The 27,876-nt window shown below is 38.4% G+C and overlaps 1 protein-coding gene across 1 annotated transcript in view; it reads right to left on the reverse strand.

The window, feature by feature from the left end:
• The window catches only part of Chrm2 (cholinergic receptor muscarinic 2), a 125,794-nt gene that overhangs the window by 63,388 nt on the left and 34,530 nt on the right, over window positions 1-27,876 (reverse strand). The gene's annotated exons all lie outside the window — the stretch shown is intronic.

Consider the following 27,876-nt stretch of genomic DNA (forward strand, 5'->3'; position numbering starts at 1 on the left):
AGCTGCAAAACGATGTGTTATGACATTGTGGTGCCTCTTTTTCTTCTTGTGAATGAAGATTCAAAGACTTGGAGACATTCCATAATATTCCTTTTGTTCTCCTCATCTCAACATGAAAGTATACGTATTTCAATCTGAAGTATTTAAAAGGCAGAAACACCATTTATGACTTTCAATTGTTGTAATATCTAACCGCTTGCTGGGAGAGAGCACAATACTGAAAAAATACATCACTTCGTATATTTGGGAATACTAGGCAGCCATGTTGTATGATATGACTAAATTGATGGAAAACTTTCACCTTCCCTAAACATAAATGTGTGGTGGTATTGTGTTCCCCAAAATATTGTGCACCCTAATAAATTTATCTGGGGTCAGAGAACAGACAGCCACTAGATACAGAGCCAAAAATGGTGGCTAGAAAATGGGTTAGAGCAAGCTATAGCAGAAGCTGGGCAGTGGTAGTGATGCACGCCTTTATTCCCAGCACTTGGGGAGGCAGAGCTAGGTGGATCTCTGTGAGTTCTAGGCCACATTGGAAACAGCCAGGCATGGTGACACACACCTTTAATCCCAGGGGGGAATGAGGGCAGAAAGAGAAAGATTATATACGGTGTGAAGACCAGAAACCAGAAGCATTTGGCTGGTTAAGCATTTGGCTGGTTAAGCATTCAGCCTTTGGAGCAGCATAGTTCAGCTGAGATTCATGTGGATGAGGACTCAGAAGCTTCCAGTCTGAGGAAACAAGACCAGCTGAGGAACTGGCGAGGTGAGGAAGCTGTGGCTTGTTCTATCTCTCTGATCTTCCAGCATCCACCCCAATAACTGGCCTCAGGTTTGTTCTTATTAGTAAGACCTGTTAAGATTCCTGCTACATAAATGTGACTATGAAATCTAAGTTTTCTGTTTAGTCCCACATGTGTTGTCTATGTGAAAGATCATTTACACTCTAATAAGTACTACTTTCTCAAAGGTAGAGAACAGGTGGTGTCACCGGCGAGAGAGCGACAACTGGAGCTAGATTCAGTCTTCCTTATCAGGAGGCTAGGTTTTCCCGGGAGGTGATGTTTATGTCAAGAGAAAGTGGGCTGGTGCACTTAATTGTTGACATGGAGTTTTACAGTCTCAGAACAGAGGAGTGGTTATGTGAAATCTATCATTTTCCTTTTAATGAAAGTAATGACAGAGGTAGTATGTTTGAAGGTACTTTTTTGACTTCCACATAACTAGATAGATATATTTGCAGAATGTGGTCTTGAGGCAAACAGTGCCAGGCGGGGTTATCTTAGCATGCACTCCAAAACAGCTTCCAAAGACCTGCTCCCTGAGAGGAGAATTCAGAGTTGAAGAGAATTCTGTGTATTTCAGTATCAGTAGGTGAATGTGTTCTTCTTATCCTTATTTAAGCTTCCCCAGTAGGTTTTCATTAATAGCTGCTAATTAATAAAACACGGTTCCAATTTAAGCTATCAAATCCACTGCTTTCAAAGAGAGCACTATTTACTCATTCCAATTCTAGTGCCTTGTTTAGTTCCTACATTAACCAGTTTCTCCCATAATTTACACTTCTCACTGTTTATAAGAAAATAGTTTTCAGTCTAAGCACAGAACTGTTTCTAAAGTCTGAGTTTTCACCAGTTTGTCTATTCCTGCATAAAAAATAGTAATGAAAGCCTTACTTGTTAAAACTTCATAATTGTCCTAATTTCTACTAGAAAAGGAAGCTCGAGTTTCCCTGACCTGTTAGTCTCCCACAAAATGTTAGAACTTGCTCTGCATTTTGTGAAAATTCCTGCTAGAAGTCATAAAGATGCACCCTGATCTGGCAGTAACCATTTTAAAGTCTAATGATCAATTGCTCTGGAGTAAGCCTGGACAATTTCCCCACACAATTTTCTAGCATATTATAAATAAGTAAACTCACTGGAGTAGTGTGGAACTCAAGGACCAGATGCTGATGCCATCAGTCCCCAGGAATGTGCCCGGTATCATTGGTATTAGTTTGAGATAAACTTGGTACTTTCCAGGTGGAATGAAATCACTTTTATCCTCAGCATTATGCGAGCGAGCCCTGCTTAACCCTCTGTGATCAAAACCACAGTATATACCTACCCTGATGCACAAGAGATACATCTTTGTGCAATTCCCCAATAAATCATTGTCTACTTATCCTAATTCTGTCTCTGTTCTCTCTGTCTCTGTTTGTTTTGTTTTGTTGTTTTCTGATGTTTTGTTTTTGGTCTCCGAAGATGTAGCTTGGGATCAGATTTTTTTTTTTTTTTTCAGAAAAGAGATTTTAGTTAGAATTACATTTGGGTGTAAAGTGCTAGTAAGGGAGACATTGTGTCTTTACAACACGGTCTCCCTAAGTTTGAGTGAAATGATAAGTAAAAACGTATTTGTGTCTATATCAACATCCCTCACAGTTTTATAACTATTTATATTCATGCTTAGCAGTTTTTGCATTCATTTCCAGTTATTGGTAACATTTGATAAGATATCAAATAATGTACTTTTGACAAGTGAGATTTTGTTGGACTTAATGATGGCACTACTAGGCTGTTCTCCAGAGTCCTTTCTTGTGCCTGCAGGTTGAAACATAGTCCCTACATTCTTCTTTATCAGATTTGGAGCAACAGGTTTTATGTCAAGGGCATTCTTGACCCATTTGGAATTGAGTTTTATGAAGGGAAGAGATAAAGTTCTTGCTTCATTATTCTACATGTGGCTATCCCATGTGACTGGTACCATTTGTTGAAGATGCTGTCTTTCCTCCAATGTGCATTTTTAGTGTCTTTGTCAAAAATAACCTGGATGTAGGATTGTGAGCTTATATCTTTGTTTTCAATTTTAGTTAATTGATCAATATGTCAATTTTTATTGAAATGCCATGTGCTTTTATTACTATAGTTTTGTGATATAACTTGTAATGAAGTGTAGTGATACTTCCAACATGTTTCTATTATTCAGAATTATCTTGCATATCCTGGGACATTTGTGTTTCCATATGAATATTGAGATTATACTTTCAATTTCTGTGATGATTGTATTGGAGTTTTGATGGGGATTGCATTGGTTGTGTAGATTGCTTTTGGTAAGATAATCATTTTCACAGTATTAATCTTGTCAGTCCATGAGCAAGGGTGGGGGTGTCTTTCTGATTTCTGGCATCTTCTTCAATTTCTTTCTTCAGTGTCATAGAGCTTTCATCATACAAATATTTCACTGTTTTGGTTAAATTTTATTTTTTACAATACATTTCAATTTTTAGATATTTTGATTGAGGTGAGTTTCCTGATTTCTTTCCCTGTGTTTATCATTGGTATATAGGAAGGCTACTGATTTTGTGTATTGATTTTATATCCTACTACTTTGCTGAATGTGATTTTAAGCTATAGGAGTTTTCTGGTAGAGTCCTTGGGGCCTTTTATGTATAGAATCATATCTGCAAATGCAGATACTTTGTCTTCTTTTCCTATTTGTGCTGCTTTATCTTCTTCTTCTTGTCATTTTACTTTAGCTAAGACTTCAAGTCTTATGCTGAGTAAGGAGTGTGGTGAGTAGATATCCTTGTTTTGCTTCTGGTTTCAGTGGAAATGCTTTGAGATTTCTCAATTTAAGATGATGTTGGCTGCATACTTCCTATATACTGCCTTTATTATGTTGAGATATAGCTCATGTATTTCCATTTTTTCAGGATTTTTATTACATTTAGATGTTGTATCTTGAGAAAAGTCTTTTATGCATCGAAGGAAATGATCAGCCAGTTCTATCCTTGAGTATATTAATATGATGGATTACATTTTTATTGGTTTATATATGTTGAACCATCCCAAATCTCTGGCATGAAGCCAAATAAATTTGCATGTGATGATCATTTTGATTTGTTCTTGAATTCTGTTTGCAAATATGGCATTGAAAATTTTCACATTTATGTTCAATAAAGAATTTGGCCTATGATTCCTCTCTTTTGTCTTTTTTTTTTTGATGGTTTGATATCAGAATATTAATGGCTTCCGAAAAATAATTGGGAAGTTTTTTTCTTTTTTTTTTACTGAATAATTTGAGGAACATTAATATTCCCCAGACTAAAGTTACTTCTTCCAATAATCTTGATAAAGTTGGCTTAAAGGTCATAAACTCCTTTAATCTATTTTCATCATAGAAGACTTTCATTTCTCCTTCAATTTTAATTGGAAATTTTACTGGGTATAATAGTGTGAATTGGCAGTTAAAATGTTTCAGAATTTGAAATACACTTTTCCAAGTGCTTGTGGCTTTAAATTTTTCTGTTGAATCATCAGGTGTTCTGATAGTCTTGCATTTATAACTGACTCATCACCTGCCCTTTCTTTTAGCCTTTAATACCCTTTATATATTTTGTTTTTAATATTTTAAATATAATTTTTCATGGAGAGATTCTTTTCTAATCGTGTTATTTAAAATTCTATAGAACTATTGTACTGAGATAGGTATCTCTTTTCATAGGTATAGAAATTTTTCTTCTATGATTTCACTGGAAATATATTCTCTGTTTTAGGTATGGTATTCTCCTTCTTCTATGCTAATGATCTGAAATCTGGATCTTTATATTGTGTCCCCACACTCTACTATGTTCTATTCATAGATTTATATAAATTAATAATTGACTCTTATTGAGTGAAACAAATTATCTACTTTGCTTCCTACTCTATTTACCTCATGATTTGTTATTCTATTGGGTTAGGTTAGCCTTTGAAATTTTTATTTAGCTTATTGAATTTTCACCTCTAGTGTTATTTTAACTTGATATTTCTTCTGTAATTCTATATACTCATTGAATTCTATTTTCATATCTTGTGTTGATGTCCCTATTTTATTTATCTCGTTTTCATTATTGCTGATTTGTTTGAATTCAGTCATAAACAATTTTTTGGATTAGTTGCCTGAAGGTGAATTAAGGTCATTCTCATTGGGGTTAATTGTTATGGGATTAGTACTTTGGGGCGTAGGCTATTTTCTTGGATTTGCATGTTTCTTTTTTCACAGAGACTTGGAGTTTGGAGTTCCTGGATTTGAGTGAGAATGTAGAACTGGGGCTCTTGGTCTATGAATGTTTATCTGTCAACAACAGGAGCTAATGAATCTGTAGAGTGTGGGCAAGGGTTTCAGCATCAGCAGCCCCTTACCTGTCAGCGCCATCATCTAGGTGAATCAGTAGTGTGGGCTGAGTGATCAGTGGCTGCCAAGCTATTACTTGCTAAAGGTAGGAGCTAGACAGTGTATTTGAAAAAATTACCTACTTTTTTTTTCTTTTGGCATTTGTTACATCTTATTCAGGAAATCAATACCTAAGTCAAAATAGTTAAACAGATTTGGGGGGTTTGAGGAGCTTGAACTTTCCCATTCAGTCTATGATCTAAAAATAATATATAAAAAAAGCAAAGAAGGTATATGGAATAAAGATCATTCTGAATATTTAACTTTTTGACTGTAAAAAAGCACTTATTATTTTAATTACAGAATTAATATGTCAGCTAAAATAAAAATCTCCTGAAGAAGAGTTTCTCAGATTTTAATGTGCAAATAAATCAGTCTAGGATCATGTTACACTGAGACTATGACTCAGAGAGGCTGGGACCCAAGCACCTGCATTTCTAACTGGAATCTATACCACAATGAAGCAGTGAGAGAGCCCTAAGGACCATACTTAGCAATACACAACAGCAAAATTGTTTTCTTATGAAATACGAAAAGAAGATTATAGAATTATAGTCCTAAAGTTAAAGATGATAGAAAGAAAGTAGCAAATTGCCTAGAATTTTAATTACTCATTACATAATACCCCCTTTCAATTAAATCTCTTTCTGGGACTTAATATAATTTAACAGATTTTTCAAGTATTAGTGGTTTGGCAGAAGAGGGACTGAACTGAAACATCAAGGTTAATGCATGGAAGGAGCTAGTTTTCAGAGGAATACTAGAAGCATTTTCTAACCTTTGCTTCGTCTAACTGACACCATATGTGCAAGAAACAAGTAATGTTCTATAGAGGACAATTCACCATAGTCACCGTGTAGCTCAATGCTCTTTAGGCTCTCTCTTCAGCTCATTACCTCACTTCCACCCTTGGGGCACTTTTCCCTTCTTAATAAGCTGTCTCTGTTTCTATTTCTAGTCATGAGTTCTTGGGACACAGAGCTTGAGATTGGCTGCCTTTTGGGTTTAGATCTATGGCTCATCACTCTTAAGCATGCTTCCCCTGATACTCTGGTATTTCTTGCAATTTCTCTGACCTCCATGATTTATAAGGCAAGAATTTATCTTCATCTCCCTCCTCCCAGCAACTGCTAGGATGCTCAGCTTGCCTCTGCTCTAGTTTTTGTCTCAAAATCTCATATAACCCAACTTGAACTTCCCTCTGAACACTGTGAATTATTTTAATAATGAGACTGAGGACCCCCAAAAGGAACTTTAATGTTCATAGGAACAATAGTACAAAAATAATAGTTAATAGAAATGTGTTTTCAAGATTATCAGCTCAAAGAAAAAGGTACTTTCCTGCCTCTGAACCTGCACTCAGACAGAGGACTAGATAACGGAGACGACAGTGGTATAGGTTACTCAAAATGTCTATTGAAGATTAGAAAATTAAAGCTGCTAGCCACAATATACACTAGAAAGTGGAAGTTACTCTATGTGCTTAATAAAACTATAAATGCATCACACAAATTATGAAGTTTACAGTTCAGGACACTTTTATGCAAGCCAAAGGTTACATTTTATCCAGTATTCAATATCTAAGCAAAATGAATTTTGAAGAAATTATAATTCCATGCAACTCTGATGTCTTTTCTTTATTATGATACTTCCTGTATTTACTATAATTATTTTTTATCCATTTATATATTAACTTGTATATGAATGAATAAAAAATATACCTATATATTTAGATATTATCTGATAATCTTTGTCATTTATAAAACATTCAGTCTATTCATGTTTAGTGTAATGACTAAAAGAGTAGCTATCAATCCCTTTAGTTTTTACATTTTTTACTTGTTCTTCCTTGTGGGTTCTTCCTCATTTTTTCTGACATGATCAAGGTTTTGTTTTTTAATGCTTTTTCTTTGTTAATTTTGAGGCACATTGCCCCTCTCACAGTAGTGATTCTCCTTCCTCCCTGATAAACAGGCATACACTTTTTGTGTTACCTGAAAACAAAATGTCAAACACTCCATTCTTCTTCTTGTATGCTCAGTTCCTCTATCCCTCAATCATTTGCATTTTCTGAGACTGTTCTCTGTGTGATTGGTATTTTGGTGTTCATCTAACCCACAAGTTGTCATTTGTACTCCTTGAAGCTCTTCTATGTCAGATTGACATCTGTTGATTGGCAGCTCTGATTTGGGAAGAATAGGTCTCAGAGACAAGAAGATAGGAAATCATGCTACTAGGCAGAGGGAGTGCCTCTTCCTCCCTGGCCCTGAACCTTCTTAAGGTGTAACTTGTGGGAGGTTGAGGAAGTAGTGAGTATAGTATATAGTGTTTATCTCCTCCAGCATCTACAGATTGTCAATAAACCTTCTGAGGTAAACTGCACAATCTTCTTTCCTGATGAATGGATTTGTCCACTAAAGTTGATTATCAAAATACATTTGTTTTTCTCGCTTGAATAAAAAAAATAGCTTGGAATTTGAAGGAATAAAAAAGTGACAATACTTTTAATTCAACCAAAACTTAAGACATCTGTGTAATCCAATTAACAAATTTGGAGTTGTTTAAAAACGACAGGTTTTTGGGGGTACGGACACAGTGATGTTCTTCATTTCTCACATTTCAAGCAGACAGAAGTACCCAATGGGCAGTGAATCCATTTACTTGTGGTCTTGGGTCAACAGTCATGAACAACATCCATATTCACAGTACTCTGCACCCTTAAAAATGTATGCATGAGAGTCTTCTTATTCATCCTCTGCTACAGTGCTGTTTTATTTCTATTTCCATCTCAATTTACATATTCTCAAAGGTTAAATGCTTTAGCCCTGAAACAGAAGCCTGTAAGTGGTTGAGTTAGTATTCAAACAAGATATCTGATTCCAAAGCATGGACTCTTTCCAACACAGAACTCCATCAAGAATGGCAGAGCTGTGGCAGCAGTGTGGAAATCATGAGTGAATTCTTCTCCAAAGAATATTTACTAAATAATCTCACTTAGAAAAAAACATAGCAGCTGGAATAGCTGCACCGCTCACAAAATCAGTCCCATTATTTACAATGAATACAACCAAAGTGGGTGAATATTAAAATCATTGTTCCCACTGCCATTTTGAAGAGTTACAAAGCACATGACCATGTTCTAGGATCAACATAGTATATGATGCGCAAACTTCCCCCCTCAACATTCAGAAAAATAGTCACTACAAATTACTGAACATTCACTACTCTCCAGTCTCTACATTAGAAACTTTCAATATTTCATTCACTTTACAATCTAATAAACACAACATTTTTATCTCAACTTTTCTTATGGGTGCCTTGAGGCTCACAGGAGATAAATAATTTGAGCAAGGTCACCCAGACATAAAGTTGAGATTCCACCCAGGACACAACCCTTACAGCATTTTTTTCTTCCCCTGTCTCCTCTGCTTCTTTCTCTTAATAGTGCTTTCTCTTTTTTATGGAGTTATGTTTTTTATCCACAAGATTCAAGTGATAATTCCTCTGTAACCTTAAAATGCAAGAAACAATTTTGATACTTGGAAAGGAGTTGAGATAAAAATATAAACTCAGAAAGCTAGCTCATGCACCAGGGATGGATCCTGATTCTACTGCCAGGGGGGCCCTTAATAGATAAAGCTACACAACTGTCTCCATTATCCTTTGATGTAGGAGGAGGGGCTTGAACTTGCCTCTACTGGATGTACCAGACTCTGTAAACTCCCCATGGGAGACCTTGCCTTGGAGGAGGGAATGGGGCGTGTATTAGGTGAGGGGAGGCAGGAGGGGCGGGATGAGGGAGGAGAAGGGCATCTGTGATCCGTATGTAAAATGAATTTAAAAATTCCTTAACAAAAATATGTATACAAACCCAGATTTCTGTTCAGAAGACCAGGAATCACAAACATTATTGAGTATTGGGGCAACACTCTAAACTCATTAATTATGCTTGAAGTGTCCACCTCATGAGCCTGCTCTTTAGGGGTGGTGACCCCATATCACTGTTACATGGGGAATTTCATCCTTCCATGCAGTGTCTGTCATGGTTTTAACATGATGAAGTTTTCTTCACACAACCGAACAATTCTCACTCCTGTGTGATTCTGGAAATTCCATACACAAATCTTTCTTTATAAAGTTATTCATGAGGTAATTTGTATACTCTGGTTTGTGAATGTTATATATGTATGCCTAAACTACTTCTTTAATGCTTTAAGTACAATAAGAATATAATGTCTTAGTTCTATTTCAATTTTTTGTAGGTATATTTTGTGAGGACTCATCAACTTGTAGAATTGATGAACACTTCCACTGTTAAAAGAATCCAGGGGAATATAAACAATTGTACCACACATACACTCAGTTTCACACACAAAGAAACAGATGCCCAGCAAAGTTCCACTGAATCCATGGCCATATAATTAAATGACCACATAGTTTTATGCATCTTGGTCTTCTCATCTAGGCATTCAGGCTTTCAGAGAACTTTCTGTTTTATATTCTATTTTTTTTCTCTGAACTGGAAGTACACTAATAAAATACAAGCACCAGTAATATCATGGAAGGCTAGCCATTGCATGTAGACATCGTGTAAAGAGTTTTGTATGGTGTAACTTAATCACTCTTTGATAACATTGAACCATAGAGACTACTAACTTCATTTTGTTGATGAAGTTGTTGATAAACTTAAGATCTGATTTATGAATAGAATTTGATTTGAACTGAGATTGTGTGACATCATAAGCCACACTCCAATCTGTCACATCTAAGTATAGTCCAAGTTATTGGTAACTTCAAAAGCAAACATAAAAAGTGAATTGTAGATGTTGTCTCTGAAATGGTAGAGACTTCAAGAAGGGGATCCACTGAATATGTGAGTTTTGACAGCATAGCTTGGTTTTCTAAGTTTATCCCTGGGTATAAATAGAATTTCATCAATTAAGTCTCCTCCATCTGACAGCTGCAGCAAGAGCACCATGAGGAGGCCTTGCAAGCACAATGACTGTCTTCTTCCTGGATGCTCACAGCACAGTACAGACTAAGACTAAAATGTGCAGAGGAATGCAGGCAGACTCCACAGACTCCCGGAGCTCATGCCTCTTCCACAAACACATCATTTCCTTCATAGAGCTCTTTTTTTTTTTTATCACCTCCTCCTCCACAGTGTTGCATGCAATATAACAGTTATAAGGAATTTGAACCCCACTGCCTCCATTATGAGACATGAAATAATGAAAGGAGTTATTTGATAATTTACCTTAATATTGTGAGAGAAAAACTCAATGTGCAAAATCCAAGCTCTGAAGTTAGAGTGGTGGATTTGTGTGGTAGGGTAAGATGCATGGTTTTATGAATGGGGTCAGGCATTGGTCTTTACCCTCCCCCCCCAAACATAAACTGTCACTGGTATATAGATGGCCTTCTATGTTCAAAAGCAGTGGTCTTTTCCTTCCAGCCACATTATTCATGTTCAAAAACATGAGTTAAATAACATTGTCTGAGTTAGATTCTGACTAGGGTCAAGAGAATCAGAGCAAAGCCAGGGACTAGAATTTAATGACTGCAGATACTTTCTCCAGTAGGTAAACAGAAGATGGACTCTGTTGTGGCAAGTACCCAGAAGTTTCAAGTCAAGACAAGTCCTGTATGCTATTAATGGAGAACAAAGAGGCCCAAGGAGTCAAAGACAAAAGGAACTGAAAGGAAATTGAGAGCCATTCTAAATAAAAATCCCTGAACACACTTATAGATACCAAAGATGCCAATAATTAACTCCTCAATACCTTGTACATTGAGTGGGATTCTGCCATTCTTGGGAGATATCAAAGGATCATGAGTGCCTATATGCCAACATATATATTTTTATTACCAATACGTTATAAATTGGTTTTTCTTTTTGTATTTTCTCACCACTTTGAAGAAAATATAAGTGTCATCAATTGCCTTACTTACTGAGAAGTTAGACTCCTTTTACTACTAGTTAGTTGTTCTATGTAGTTGTATCCATTATAAAACTTTTCTGAGTCTTCAATCTCCATGATAGCATGATGCTGATAACACCTTGATAATCAGGTAGAAAGACAGAAAGCCATATCTAGTCCAACTGTCTGAGAGGGCAATGAGAGTTTTCACTTGGCCAGCAATCTGATATATAAAACAACAGAGCCAAGGCCAGTGCAGCATTCATCAGTGGAAAGGAGCTCAGGTCAGAAGATACAGATTTCTTATCATGGTTGAGATTGTGTAGACCACATTCTGAATGTTATTTCTATTCAAACTGATGCATTTTTATTTATTTTTTGATGCATTTTTAAAAAGGATATTGTCAAATTGGTTTGTGTTAGCTACTTGAAGGAACAAATCCTGTTTTACATATCTTTCTTTCTTACAGCAGCACACATGAGCTACACATAGTAAAGGCCTTATAAATGTTTGCTGAATGGATGACTGTAAGAGCAATGACAACATTATGGCATAGTAAGCCAAAGTTTGGAAAACAAAAAGGGAAACATTATTTTTTTTTCAATCAGAGGTCAGCTCATGGAAGTTCATTCTCTCCTTTTACTATATGGGTTCTGAGGATGAAACTCAGGTCATCAGGTTTGGCAGGTGCTTTATTCTCCTGAGCCATTTTGGTGTCTCCAAATAGATGGAAGTTATGACAATCAAAATTAAGCTCACTCTCAAAAGAGTTTCATAACAGTTGTTGCTGTCAGGGACAGAGTGTGGGTAGTGATGAAGCTATGCAGTAACTGTTCAGCACAAGGTGAAAGCCTGCTGGTCAGAGCTGGCAGAAGGGATTGAAATTTACATGTTATATGTGAGTCAGTAATGAATAAATGTTTGGCATAATAATGCCCATCTGAATAATCTGTGCCTTTTATGATAATTGATCCCAAAGTTTGAAAGTAACTGTAAATCTAAAACCTTATGTCAAAGTACCAAAGGGATGGAGTTTTATTGGTTCTTAGAAGTAATATATGCAACACACACACACACACACACACACACAGAGAGAGAGAGAGAGAGAGAGAGAGAGAGAGAGAGAGAGAGAGAGAGAGAGCCCTTTTCCTAGGAACCTTATATTCAGGTGAACAGATAGGTAGTTACTTGTCACGGGCTTATTTTCAAGAGATGAAAATTAAACATTGCAGTTTCTTCCAATATATGAGAGTATCTTCTGGTGAAAATATAAAAAGTTGATTTCAGCAGTAATAACGTACAACTAGGAAACAGGATGTGTACACATGCTAATTGAATCATCCCTGCCCACATTCTGCTTGTTAGCTTCACGTCCCCTATCACAGTGTCCCTCTTTTTGTGTTAACTCCATACCCATGACCAGGTCTAGGAATTTACTCATCTCTAAACTAAGCAACCGGTCAATAGCTTCTTAGTTGCCTGATGAACAACACAGTTTCACAGTTAGTTTTCCCATAAATCTGAATCAAGTGATAAGGGAGAAACCTTCCTGGAAGAGTGAAAAAGTATCCCATGCCATGCTATTTTGGTCACAAGAATTCAAAATCTGGCTTAGAGATTTTACATGTTAATTCCATTGTAGGAAAGAATTGTTTATATAGCATTTCTTATTTATCCACTCAATGGGTAAATACACCGAGGCTTATAGGACTCTAAGTGTGTATGGGGGAAATCACTTTCTCATAGTCTTTTGTAAAGATTATTTACCTCTAATAACATCCAAGTCCTGTGTCAGACTGTGCAGTAGCATTAAAAAGTCAAGGAACAAAACCAACAACAGTTTACCATGCAGAACCTTTGGTAATGAGATCAGAGTGTCAGTAAAACTTCTAGTTGCTCTCAGTTTGTGAGGAAGGAGTCAGAAGTCGATTCTCAGGGGAATCCCATCAAGTGCAAACATTTCAAAATCAATCACTCTTTCTTTTGTTGTTGGTTTTTTTTTTGTTGTTGTTGTTGTTGTTTGTTTGTTTTTTCCAGACAGGGTTTCTTTATGTAGCTTTGAGCATTTCCTGGAACTCACTTGGTAGCCCAGTTTGGCCTCAAACTCACAGAGATCCACCTGGCTCTGCCTACCAAGTGCTGGGATTAAAGTCGTGCGCCATCACCACCCGGCAAGAAATTGATCATACTTATCCAAGTATGTAGGGAAGAATAGCAGTGCCCAGATGCAGAAGAAAGACAGGATATGGTGGGAGTAGAGTTCATAAAAGGCAGAGAATGGGAAGCTGTAGGTGTAGAGTACGTGCAGATGTCCAGAGTGTAGAAAGACAGAAACTGGGGTAATGATCTGTGGCAGAAGGGTGTTATATAAAAGGTTGGCTTTATTTCCCCCTAAGAAGTATAAGAATTATAAGAGGAACATCTTTAGCTAGTACACAGAGTTGCACTTCCAAGACATCATGCTATACTGGATAGAAATGAACAGGTCCAAGGAAGCAGTCTGACTGTGTGTATTAGTGTGTGTGTGTATGTGTGTGTGTGTGTGTGAGAGAGAGAGAGAGAGAGAGAGAGAGAGAGAGAGAGAGAGAGAGAGAGAACGAGAGAGAGAGAGAGAGAGAGAGAGAGAGAGAGAGAGAGAGAGAGAGAGAGAGAGAGAGAGAGTCATCTCTGGAGAAGAGGTGTGACTCAACTGGAGTAGAGGCTCTGTGAATGCAGAGGAATTTGAGAAATGTTAGTTAGGGAAAATTGACAGGTTTGTGGGTTACAAGATGGAAGTGGAGCATAGGTGGGGAGGGCCAGGACCAGGTTACTGCCTCAGTCAGTGAGCTTTGGGAGGGAACAAATGACAGTGCTGTCTAAGGAGAATCTCCCGGGGCCACTTGAGGCGGAGACCATGGCTTGGAATGTGTCTACTTTGCATGGATGACATTTCTCGAGCACTACTTTGTCTAGACAAAGGCATTTCCTTAATCAAGGTCATCAGTAGGCAGTTGGGGAACTGAAGTCATGAAGAGAAGGGATTGCTGGGTGTTGGCCTTTAAACCTGGAAAGGGGTGGCAATGAAAGAAGCTGCTAAGACAATGAAGGGCCAGTGGCAGTGAAGGCCCGTGCACCCCTGAACGAGGGACGTAGTTAATTGGAACAAAAGAGATGTAAGAATGGGAGGTTGTGGGCAGGAGGGGTAACATTTGAATTCAGGATTTCTTGAAATCCTGGATTTGGAGGTCTAAGTGAAGCAAAGACAAACTTCATCCTAGACAAGGAAGAACAGGAACTGAATAACGGAAGTACTAGGATAGAGGTTAATGTCCTAAGATCCTAAGGTGATGGGAGCACTCACAATGCAGATGTGGAGGGGGAACCAGGCATGAAAGTATCCATGGAGAGAGCGGGATGCTGGGAGCTTGGCAGGTGAGGAAGCAGAGGCTCTGTACCACTGAGTAACAATTCAGAAGCATCTTCTCCAGGGGAAGGTGCAGGATTTTAGCGGCTGCTTCTCAATCTGGAAGTACCTGGGGAGCTTCCATTTGGGATTGCTGTGTGGAAAGTGGTATCCTGGAGAAAGCCAGGAGTTAGCTAAGACTGAGCAGTACAGGGAGACGCAGGTGAAGAGCTGGAAACTCTTCTTTTGGGGAAAGAGAACGCACTACTGACAAAAACTAGAGGTTATGAGTGGTGGTGGAAAGTTTGGGCATAAATGGGTTGGCAAAGACTTTAAAGAGGAAACACTGAGCATCAGGGAATGGAGAATACAAACTGCACCAATCAGTACAGTTTTCTAGTGTGGACTCCGAGGGGCAATAATAGGAATCTAAGGTGTGATTGATTTAAAGTGGGTACAACCACTTCCCTCCAAATAATTAGTATGCACATATAGCTTGGGGACTAACAGGCCATGACAGGGTAGAACACAGCAGAACGGGAGGGATTTGGAGCAGCACTTCCCTTCTCCCAGAGCTGTTTGAAGACACAGCTGCCAAATGCCGTGAAGAATTTCACATGTGGTCAAGACAGATTTACAGTGAGGAGCAGATGAACTCCACTCACCCCAGTGACAACAGACACACTGTGTTTTCCACCTCAGCAAATGAAGGAGATTTCCTTTTAGACTAAGACATGAGCTCCTTGAAACATGAGTGGACAGCTCTTCAGCCACTGTACCAGGAGAGCCTCAATGCACTGGTACCTACAAGGTGAAGAATCTGGGAGTCGAAGGTGTCACCAGCTTAACTGAAAGGATGTACAAATGGGTTGTCAGTGAGAACTGATGAGAGCCTGGCAAAAAACATGAAGGGAGGACAAAAGCACGTAAAAATAAGTTAAAAAATATACAACTGTGGGATAGTTGACATATGCAGTCTGCATCGACTGGGAACTTCAAACAATGCACTCACAGATCCTGGCAGAACATAGGAGACATTGTAAACCCCAGTTACTGAGAAACTGAATAATACAGGAATACTGAGTGATATCAAGGTATATGTGATTTCCCCACATTAGACCATAAGAAAGGATAAGGAAACTCACAATATAATGACCAATGATGAACAGATAAATGATTTGATATTTAAAGAGGTAGAAGGGAGGGGAGGAAAGGTAGATGTGTATGAAAAAAAAAAAAAAACCTGACAACAGATATATCAATCTAACAGAGGGACAGAGCAGAAAAAATCAAAGAAAGCTAACTGGTGAATAGACTTGAACTGAATGTAGAAGGTATCACATTTTCTGTTTACCTCCCAATACATCTAGTTTCAAAGATGAGTTGTTAAACCAATCAACCAGACATGGTGGCACATGTCTGTTGTCTCAGCACTCAGCAGAAGGATCAGAAGTTTATCATCCTCAGCTACACAGCAAGGCTTGAGACAAGGCTGAAGCACAATACTAAAAATCACAGCAGAACAAGTAAAAGCCTGTGGTAGGACCTCAATATAAGGCCCAGGACAGCAAGAAATTTTTTGAGAAATGTAAAATAGAAAACGTCTGAAAGTAAGTTCAAAACTGGGCTGAATTTGAACTTCCTGATGGATAAATAACACACATATAAATATGCATTCATTCACCCGAGCAGAAGGAGTAATGGCTGGGGGAGGTGGGGGGAGGGGTAAGGAGAGAGGGATGGAGTGAGCAAGTACAGTGAAGGGGTCATAGACTGAGAGAGGGAAAGAAACACAGACAGACAGACAGACAGACACACACACACACACACACACACACACACACACACACACACACAAACACACATTTTATCCTGTAATGGGTGGCAGAGTGAGAAAAGATATAGATTTAAGAAGAAAAGAGCTAACTAAATAAAACTATCATAAATACTTTGTCTCAATTAAAATAGAATGTGAAGATCAAAAAACAGATAAATACGTGAAAATACAACATGAAGAAAAATCATTTAGAGATAATAGAAAAACAGCAGGCAAAAAAGGGGAAGATCTTTAACTGAACTAATCTTTAATGTATCCTCAGAGTCCATATCACAAGGTTATCTTATAGATAAGACAACATCCTTTAATATAGTAAAGAGAAATAGCCTTTCCAATGAAGGCTAAGCTACACCTCTGAAGACTCAGTGCTTCTCCAGATGAGAACAGAAGACAGAAACTGCTCAGTTAGGGCCAGGACCCCAGGAGTTCAGAGAATGTCCTTGAGAGAAGCCAGAAATACTAGAGAGAGTTCTGCCCCCACTTCTTTGTCTGATCAATGGATACCTTTGCCTAAGGGCTGTCTGTGAAGCAGAGAGGAGGAACCTGGAGACCTGGGAGAGCAAACTGAACTGGACAGCTCCTCCCTGTCTCCACACCTCACTCTCTGGCATAATTCCTATGAAAAGACCCCAGACTACCAGCTCAATGGTGTTCTTTTTCTTGGGTCCCCCTCCTGGTCCAAAGAAACTTGCATTCACATTCTCCCTCCACCCCTTCTCCCTCTCCCTCCCTCGGTCCCTACCCCTCCCCTCTCCTCTCTCCCTCCTTCTGTCCCTCCCCCTCTCTCTCTCTTCCCCTTTCTCTCCCTCTCTTTTCTTTCCTCTCTCCATCTCCATCTTCCTCCTCCTTCCCCCTCTCTCCCTCTCCTTTTCCCTCTCCCCCTCTCTCTGTCTCTTCTTCTGCTCCCCCTTAAAGTCTTACATATGACTCCATAATAAACCTCTCTCATAAAATCATCTTCTCAAGACCTTGAATTTCATTCTTGGAATTCATTAGCCATTGGCTTGGGAAAGCTTTGGTAGCCATGGCTATACAGTTTTCTGGGCCCTACGTTCTTTTGCTTTTGTAGCAAAATATATGAAACAAAGATTGAATGTGTTCATTTTTGTCATTATTTTTCTAACATTAAATTTGATTTCAAAACTGTGTGTCTCTTTTGACAATTGAGCCACTAATAAAGTCAGACCACTCACCCAATGACAGAGAAATGGATGAGATCTACATGAACAACCTGGACGACAGTGGAAGTAATAAAGGGCAAGGTTTGAGGGAAAGAAAGTTTAGGGGAGCAGGAGATCCCAGCTGAATCAAGAACAGAAAGGGAGAACAAGGAATAACAGACCATGATAAATGAAGACCACATGAGAATAGGAATAGGCAGAGTGCTGGAGAGGTCCCCAGAAATCCACAATGATATATCCTCTGTAGACTGCTGGCAATGGTTGAGAGAAAGCCTGATCTGACCTAGTCTGGTGATCAGATGACTAAACACCCTAACAGTCGTCTTGGAACTCTCATCCAATAACTGATGGAAGTGGATGCAGAGATCCTCAGCCAGGCCCCAGGTGGAGCTCCAGGTATCCAATTGTTGAGAAAGAGGAGGGACTGTAAGAGAGTGAATTGTTGAGACCAAGATAGGAGAGGTACAGGGACAAATAGCCAAACGAATGGAAGCACATGAATTATGAACCAATGGCTGTGGAGCCCCCAGCTGGATCAGGCCCTCTGGATAAGAGAGACAATTGAATAGCTTGAACTGTTTGGGAGGCATCCAGGCTGTGGGACCAGGACCTGACCTTAGTGCTGTTTGGAACCTTGGGCTTACACAGGGACACTTTGCTCAGCCTGGAAGGAGGGACTGGACCTACCTGTAGTGAATCCACCAGGTTTAAATGAATCCTCAGGGGAGTCTTTGCCCTGGAGGAGATGGGAATGGAGGGGAGGGGCGGGAGGGGGGAGGACAGGGGAACCCATGGCTGATATGTAAAATTAAAACACAAATATAATAATAATTAAAAAAAAGAGAAAAAAAGAATTTACAGCATCAATCAAGGATTTTAATGTGGTTGCTGAGGCTCTGAATTCTCTCTTCCTGCTAGTGGAAGATTTCTCCCTTATTTTCCTGAGTGAAAGTACAAGGTTGCACTTTCTATTCACCATACTTTATCTGACCTTAAATGAATCTGACAATGATCATTCTATATCAAGACTATTACACCAGGCAGTGGTGGCACATGCCTTTAATCCCAGCACTCAGAATGCAGAAGCAGGTGCATCTCTGTAAGTTCAAGGCCAGCCTGGTCTATAGAGCGAGTTCTAGGACAGCTAGAGCTACACAGAGAAACCCTCACTCAAAATAATAATAATAATAATAAATACAATGGTGATGTTTAAAAAATAAAATAAAGTCAGAACACATTTAATTTATGTGCATTTTAAGTTATCAAGGTGCTAATGTGGAAATTGAAACAGTAATTTTAACTATTATATAAGAGAAGTATTAGGAAAGCATGCACCTAGCAAGAGGGAGTGTCTTGCCAAAGCACTGAGCAGGATGTAGTCATGAGTTCTGAAAGCAGGCTGATACCAGTGGTCTGTATTATCCACTGACCTGTTATTAAACATCAGTAAATGAATATGTATAACAAGAAGGCCTAGGAAGGATAAATAAATAAAATAACTAATCCCATTGGCTCCTGTTTTTTCTTTCTTTTAAAGATTGAAAATAGATTATTTTCTCATGTAATACATCCTAACCACAGTTTCCACTCCTCCTAGCTTCCCTCAAAAGCCCTCATGCCCAGATCCACCCTCTCTCTGTTTCCTCTTCAGAAAAGAACAGGCTTCCAACAAACAACAGTCAAACAGAACAAAACAAGATATGACAAAACAAGGCAAAAGTCTTCATATTGAGGCTAGATAAGGCAACCCAATAAAAGGAAAAGAGTCTCAAGAGCAGGCACAAAAGAGTCAGAGATACCTCCATTCCCACTGTTAGGAATCCTATAGAAACATCAAGCTAACAGCCATAACATATAAACAGACATCTGATACAGACCCATGCAGGTCCCCTGCTTGCCATTTCCATCTCACATGAGACCATGTGAGCCCTGCTTAGTTGATTCAGTGGGCCATGTTCTGTTGGTGTCCTCTATCCCTTTTGACTACTACAGTGTTTCCTCCTCTCCTTCAGCAGGTTCCTCCATCTCCAAAGGGAGGGACATGATGCCAAGGACAATATCCACACATCTCATAAACTTAGAGGGGTTGAGCTGGTGCCTGCATGGACCCTTCACCCCTATGTTCTAGTTTCTTTGGTGCAAGAGGATACTCTGCATACAATGAAAAGAAAAACTTTGACACCAATACAACCACAAAAATCCTGGACCTACAATCTGTCCTGCCTGAAAGAGGTACTGGGGCAACAGAACTTGTGAGAGTGGCCAACTGATGTTTGTTTTAACTTGAGGCCCATGCCATGAGAAGGAGTCCATGTCTTATACTGGCAGGATGGCTAGGAACTGGAGACTGAGTAGTCCAGAAACCTAGGGTAGAACCAAACATGACTGGGGAAAAAAAATCAATGAAATTATTCTTAATGATATTCTGCTGTACTCATAGATGGTGAATTGCCCAATCATCAGCAGATGGGAGTGCGTGAAGAGACCCACAGCTAGAGATTATTCAGAGAGAGAGTATAAATTGGAGATCTCCTATCTGTAAGTGGGATTCTCCAAAACTCATTTTATACTCATTGAAAGAAGCTTCCTGCCCCTCCTTCAGGGGGCGGGGCTGAAAGGAGAGAAGGGTTGGGTAGAGGAGAGAAGGGGAGTACAGAGGAAGAGGGGAGGGTAGAGGAGGAAGAAAAGACGAGAGTAAATTACTTGTTTTCATTTCCTCTTATTTTTACCATATGCTCTAGTTCTCTGTCACAGTGGACCAAATTACCAAGGATAAACAGGGTGGCATAGACAGAACAGAATCTCTACCACAGAGAAAATGGTAGGCACTTCCCAGTCAGCCTTCTTCCCGGAAGCCCTGAGATTCTTACTTATTTCTGCCAACACATCCTCCCTTGTGTCAGCCATTTGGGCAGAAGCTGAGCTAGCTGATAAATGTAGTCTTAAGAGAATATTCCAGTTGAGGGATTATGCAATACCGCAGTTTCCCTATTAAGAAAAAAATATATCCCAGCCCTTAGTAATTTCCATATTATAAGATGGGATTGATACGCTCAAATTATGGATTCTTTCATAACTATGAGTCAGTTCAAGGGTGGCAAATTAGTCACTCATTATTGTCTCAGCAATTGAAAATTGACTAGATTTTACTCAATGAATTATTCAGTAAATTAATCTGATGGTGTTAATACACAGTCTTAGTTCATTAATTTTCTTCAACCTGAGATTGATGGCTCATGACTGTGCTTCATAACTTTAAGAACGTTATTTAATTTTACTCTTTCTTCCCTTACATGTGCTCTCAACATGAACCCCACCATAATTGTTCCTCTCTTTTGCTAAATATGTAGCTGGTCTTCAAAAGCTCATTATTTTTCAAGAAAGATGTCAGCATAGTAGTAGAAGATAGTCCATTAATTAATGTTGTTAACAGTCCCCAAAAGTCTGTAAGTTTACATAGTATGGGCACCTTGGTGAGTGTGTTGATATTTCCCGCAGATCTACCAGGGCTGTCAGATCACAATTCTATCTGTGCCCAAAAGAAATTAGCAGCTATGAAAAGGAATCAACACCCTACTTAAAAAATAAAATCACCCAAAGACTCACACATCATTCACTCAGAAATGCCCTTTTCATTAGAATACACACATTTATATGTAACTCACAAGATCCCCTGTCTTTTTCCTTTGGAAAGATATATTTGATTAGCATTTCTGTTTTGTAAATGAGAAAATTATAGCTTAGAAACTCCACTGTATTCTGAACTATTCAATATATCAGGAAGGTTGCAGTTGTGTGAGGAAATGTGTTCTTTTTCACTTGTATAACTGCCACATTTTTAAAAGTTTATTTTAAAGGGGCTCTTTCTAATGCTCTCCATAGGCTTCTTTGGGGAGCAGATCAGGATTCTTCTATACATTTCTCCAAAGTGAGAAGGGTGAAATAGATTTTAGGTGGGCACATGGTGTGAATGCCCCATGGTAACTCACAAAGAGCCCAGCTCTTCCTTTCCCAAATAAGCGGGCTGGATGTCTGTTCCTATAATATACAATAATGAATGAAAACTGTAATTGTTTTTTCTTTCAAATATTCTCTCTCTTCTGATGCTGTTTTATGAATCTTTGCAATCAACTGGAAAGTGGGTAAGTCTGAAGTTGCCACTTCAGTGATTGCATAATCAATTGAGAAACATTGCAGGAACCAGGAAAGGAAGCTAACAATTGGAACAACAACGCCATGAAATAAAAGGAAGCAAAGGTAAGCAATTGCGTGCATATTTTTGGAATCCTGATGCAAAGCAGGAGAATGAGTTAGGCAGGCAAGGAAAGGAGGTGAGGTTGGATTTCACCTGTCATGCCTGTGGATCTTTCAAAATAAGTATAGGCATTTAATTCAGAATGTGAAAGTGGTATTTGATGAGTGGCCAGCAGTAGCACAGTGAATTACCAGTGCCAATCAGTATCATTCTGACACTTGGAAATGACCTTTGGGAAGTAATCCTGATGTGTAGGGCAGTCAGACTCATTTCCTACATGGGAATGGAAAAGCATCCCATTGTAATGGAAAAGAAAGGCAAGAAAGAGGCAGAGTCTTAAGGTCTGCTACCTACACAGTTGATCCTTTCTCTGGACTTATCATTCTCGTCCTGAAAAGAGAGGACTCAATTCACAGCATTGTGCTGGCAATGAAATGAAGTCACAGAGCTGAGAAACACCAGCAGATAATCAGATGTTTGGTCAAATGATCTTGTAGATCCCAAACATTTGGAGGGAGAGAGAGTTGGGCTGCATGTGCCCTGGGCATCTGCTGAGAGGTGGATTTCCATTACAGTGATAGAAATGTACTTTCAGGACTCCCAGAAACAGAGCTTGCTTGGGCAAGGTCTCCAAAGAGCTTTTGCTCTAGAAGTGGAGTCCCTTTGAATCACTTCTTCCTATAGAAAGTTAGGATTCTACTACCTTGAATAATAAACAGGCTAATTTACAGTGATATTGTGTCCCCCAATATATTGTGTACCTTAATAAACTTATCTGGGGTCAGAGAACAGAACAGCTACTAGATAGACATAGAGGCCAGAAAATGGTGGCACACACACCTTTAATCCTAGCATTCTGGAGGCAGAGATCCATCCAGATCTCTGTGAGTTCAAAGCCACATTGAAAACAGCCAGGCATGATGACTCATGCCTTTAATCCCAGGAAGTGATGGCAGGAAGCAGAAAGGTATATAAGGCATGAAAACTAGGAACTTGAGTCTGTTAAGCTTTTAGGCTTTTGAGCAGCAGTTCAGCTGAGATCCATTCTGATGAGGACTCAGAGGCCTTCAGTCTGAGGAAACAGGATGGGTTGAGAAGTTGGCAAGGTGAGGTTATCTGTGGCCTGTTCTATCTCTCTGATCTTTCAGCAGTCACCCCAATATCTGGCTCCGGGTTTGTTTTTATTAATAAGACCTTTTAAGATTCGTGTTATGCTAATTTATCATTTATTTTATTATTCTATTTTTTTTAATCTGAAAGATGCCAGCAACAAAAAGGATTTTCAAACATACCATAAAAATTAATAGACTAGTCTGCTTTATGTTATAGACATCTTTGCATAGATAGGAAATACTCATTAAAACAGACATTTGGCAGGAGATTAACATATATACATAACTTATGAATTTATTTTCTGTGTAGCAGATATAAAAAGTATTTTTCCTCTAGAAGTCTGGGTTTTCCTCCATCTTTTCTCATCTATAAGGAACTAAATAGCTCTAATTAACACACCTACACTTGTTATGACATGTTAAAGATTTACAGTAAACTGTTAGATTAGCTCAGTGCCCAGCCCCCCCCCCCCAGGACAGGTGATATTATTACCTCATTTCAAGAAGATGAAACTAAGGATTCAGTAATTTAATTCTGTTATGTAGCATTGCATTTATTTAAAATTAACTAGCAGCTTAGTAGTAATAACACTTAACTGTGGGTTTTAGTTATCATTTCATAATAAATTTCCATTGTGTAACAAAGACATTATCATCTAATAAGCTGTACAGAGTCAGAAGTTCTGGACTCCAGTTTTCTGCTCCACAGTGGAGATGTAGTGATCAACATGCGTGAACATGAGGTAGATGTGATGGGTCTGAGAAGGATGTTAACAAGTGCTACTAAGAAAGAAGGTCCAAGTTTAATCAGGACAGGGGACAGATTTGTAATCTCTATTCATCTCAGAACCTTATTTTGTTATGCTATGACACACCCTCTTGGGTATAGATAAAAATTAGTGAGCAATATTTATTCTTTTTCTTCTCATCAATATGAATATAATAAATTACATGTAGCTGAAATTAATGTCCTAAATATGCAGCAAATGATATATATTATATATGTATATGTATGTATGTATGTATTGTAGATTTTACTGTCTGTGTAAGATGTTATCAATTATCAATATAGCATATTATTACATAACACATATTAGGTATATCTGTTAATGGCCATATGAAGGGATGGAACATAAGCTATAATCCATAACATTACTGAAATCCAATTTTTAGTTGGCTAGGGTAAAACATTTTTCAATGTGTAATTTAGGATCCTTTCACTGTGAGACTCTGGCTTTTGTGCTTTTGTTTATGCTAATCAATAAAGGCTATTGGAATGTGATTGACTAGAGATAGATAAAGGTTTCACTAGAAGTGACAGAAACCACACAAAATCTGTTCCACTGTAAAGGAACAGAATTAAAATATTGTGACAACTAAGTTACGCAGTCATGAGTAAGTTAAAAACACACCATTTTGAATGAAAATCAAGTGACATTTTGAATGATTTAATTTGGAATCAAATATCATTCCTCACCATTCTCTCTTACACACACACACACACACACCACACACACACACACACACACACACACACACGCTTGCATACATGCTTTAGTTTGCAACTAACCCATACAAGTCTAAGAATGCTGCAATAAAAAGCTAGTTAATACTCTTCATCAACAAAGCTGTATAGTGGCACAAAAATGAGTAACAATATGGGCTAGCCAGAACTCAGCCTGCTGCTGAGATGTGGGGCAATGAGAGTCTGAGCTGTGTGTGAAGAGCTGCAAGTATCTGCAAACCTCCAGTCATGTTTGATTCTTTTCATGTCCTACCTTAGTAAGATGGAAGGTTTTATTCTGAGAATCTCTACAATGAAAAGAGACTCACTGTATTTATATCTTACAATGGTAACAGGTGTAGTAACAGATTCAATAAAGCATTGGATGCTTTCATAACAGGACACTAAAGTTCTGAAGGATGATTCAAAATTCCATCAAAGAATTTATCTTATTACAGCAATAATTACAAGGATTCTACTCAAACACTCAGATGAAAAGGAAGCAAGAAGGTCAGGTGTACAATAGATTGTTGCTAATTTACTACACAAATCAAAATCATAGTAATTAATATCTGATTAGTACTTAGCAAGTAACATCACTATATGCAAGAGACTGGACAGAGCTTTAGATGTTAGAGTGAAATAATTACACAGACATTTTTGTGGTTTGATCAAATTTCTTAAATAATTTGAATATAATATTGTTCTTGCCTCTTCCAATGTAGACCTTTTTGCTACAATCAAACCCCTCAACTTCACTAAAAAGCACATTTAGCATTGCTTAGCTATATTAAGTATCTTAAATATCTTCTGTAAGTAAGGAGAAACTTATGTACATATAAAAGGTACTGAAGTACTACATTCCCCTTTCTCTGTTTCCTGAATAGTGAGATGTGAATAGTGCCCATTGCCATACGTTCCCTACTCTGATGAGTCCATACCTTCAACTGTACTGTAGACACAGTCCTTCTCCTAAGTGGCTTTTTAAACAATATTTTTTTAAATAACATCTATGGAAAACATATTAACACAGAAAATTGTTGCTGAGAAGTGGCATCATTGCTGACAAAATTCCAACTACTTGGTTTGTAGGCCTTTGGAACTAGTTTGTAAGAGGAATTTGTGGAAAATGTGAAGCTAGAGGCTGTGGGATCCCTAGAATTCTATAAGCAGAGCTTACCAGCTCATTCTGGTGGGAGCATAGAAGCCAAAAATGCTGATAGGATGGTGGACAAAAGACTGTGATTGAGAGATTTCAGAGGGGATTAGGAACTTTACCAGGAATGGACTACTGGCCATCTGCATTGTTTAGTTGAAAAAATCTTGCTGCACAGGATCGGCACATGATCAAACCAATCAACATTTCAACATGGACTGGAGAAGGGCACCTCCAGCTGAGGAATTATTGGCAGTTGACAGTCTTCAGTATTGTGGCCCTTGGTAGCTTTCCTATACGCCGACAGATGGTTCCATACCCATTCACACACTGGCAGCACAATTTTGACTCAGTGGATTGGGGTACAAAGGACTAGAATTTGAAATGGGATGTGTTGGTGGATGTCCAAGTGGAGTTGGAGGGGTCATGGATATGATCAAAATGTATTCTATTTATCCAATCATTCAAAATTTACTACACAGATTGTAACATTAGAGTCAAAGAACAGAGAGAAATTTGTAGTGACATATTGTATACCCTAATATACCTGCCTAGGGGTCAGAGGACAGAGCCAGTCACTAGATTAGACATAGAGGCCAGACAGTGATGACACATACATTAATTGTACCACTTGGGAGACAGAGATCCATCTGGATCTCTCTGAGTTCAAGGCCACACTGGGAATAGAGCCAGGCGTGGTGGCACATACCTTTAATCCCAACACTGGAGATCTCATGCCTTTGCTTGGGAAGCACACATGCCTTTAATCCCAGGAAGTAAGATGGCAGGGCAGAGAAAGGTATGTATGGCATGAGGAAACAGGAACTCACTCTTCAGGCTAAGGATTTTGTAGAGATAAGAACATGGCTGGCTTGTTCTGTTTCTTTGATCTTTTTGCTTTCACCCCAATATCTGGCTCTGGTTTTTTTTTAAATTATTATAAATAAGACTGTTCAGCAATTTGTGTTATAGAAATTTCTTCCACAAATCCACAGAAGGTCATTCCTACCTAATGTGGAGTAGCCTCACCCCTACACCCCAATTGCTTCAGTTTGCCACCCTGTAGGCTTGTAAAGCCTTTGTCATGATCCATAATCAAACCCAGTTTATAAAGACTAGTATAATAATATGATCTGGATATGAATTAATTTATGAATAAACACAATTACATATGTCATATCTTATTCTGCCCTTAGTCTAAAATTGTTAAGACGGTGAGAAGGTGTTCCATAATACTTATGAATTAGCAACTATCACTGTCCTTTCCACATATTAGATATTGGATCTTGGGTAAATTTGTCAAAACTCAGTTCATGTGTCTCCTGAAAGGCTAATAACTTAAAGTGTGATCACACGTTGTTGCTTTTGAGATGAAATAAAACTGTAAATACAAATAACTTGCAGATATAATAAGAACTAGATGTTTATTATTCTTTGTATCTACAATGTTATTTGACCATATTCTACCTAGTAACCTAATATGAACTCAAATGACCCTTGGTAAAGCCATTCTTACATTGCCAAGGATGTCAAATACTTCTGAGAAAGGTATGGAGAACCATTACAGGGAGAAAGAACAGTGACAGTAAAAAAAAAAAAAAATAGGCAAGAGATGGAACCCATCTGGGTCAGAGACTATGAAGGTCTGTATCCCTTTTCATAGGCTCTGACAATATTTCTGAAGTCAGGAGAGATGGAACTTCTGGAAGAGGCAGAGTGCGGCATTTTCAGTTTTGTGTTAAAAACTTATTTCTCCTGGATATAAAAATACAGAGTTGGGATGAAATGCAGAAACAAAGATACTGAGTGAATACACTAAAGCATCCTGAACTGGTGCTTCTCAATGCTTTCAGTGTGAGCTCAAGTGAAAAGACAAGGACATTTTAAATGAACACCTGTGGGCTGAATGGTGGTTTCTTATGTCATTTCAGGATGAACCATGTTAGAGACACAATCAAACAGCTAATGCTTCTGAATCCACACTCACTTGCTGTACAAGGAAAATTTATAGCCATGAGTGTAGAAGCAGGATCGTATACGAAGGACAGATAAAGACAAAAAAAAAAAAAAAAAAAAGGGCACTGGCTCAGGAAATAATGATTTATAAGAAGTTGAATCAGAATGAAAGAACTTAGAAACAGATCCTTTCATGTAGAGACACTGAGTCCCCGAGCTGGTGAAAGAGGGGGGAGGGGTGGAGTTACCTTTCCTGTGATGCAACTAACTGAAAACACCCCAGTCACAGAAGCACACACATGTGTGAACAACACAATGAAAGTTCTAACAGCAAAACATTGACAAAATGACCATAGTATATCAGGAAATACC

The sequence above is a fragment of the Onychomys torridus genome, chromosome 3, assembly GCF_903995425.1.
Source record: "Onychomys torridus chromosome 3, mOncTor1.1, whole genome shotgun sequence".
Taxonomy (NCBI): domain Eukaryota; kingdom Metazoa; phylum Chordata; class Mammalia; order Rodentia; family Cricetidae; genus Onychomys; species Onychomys torridus.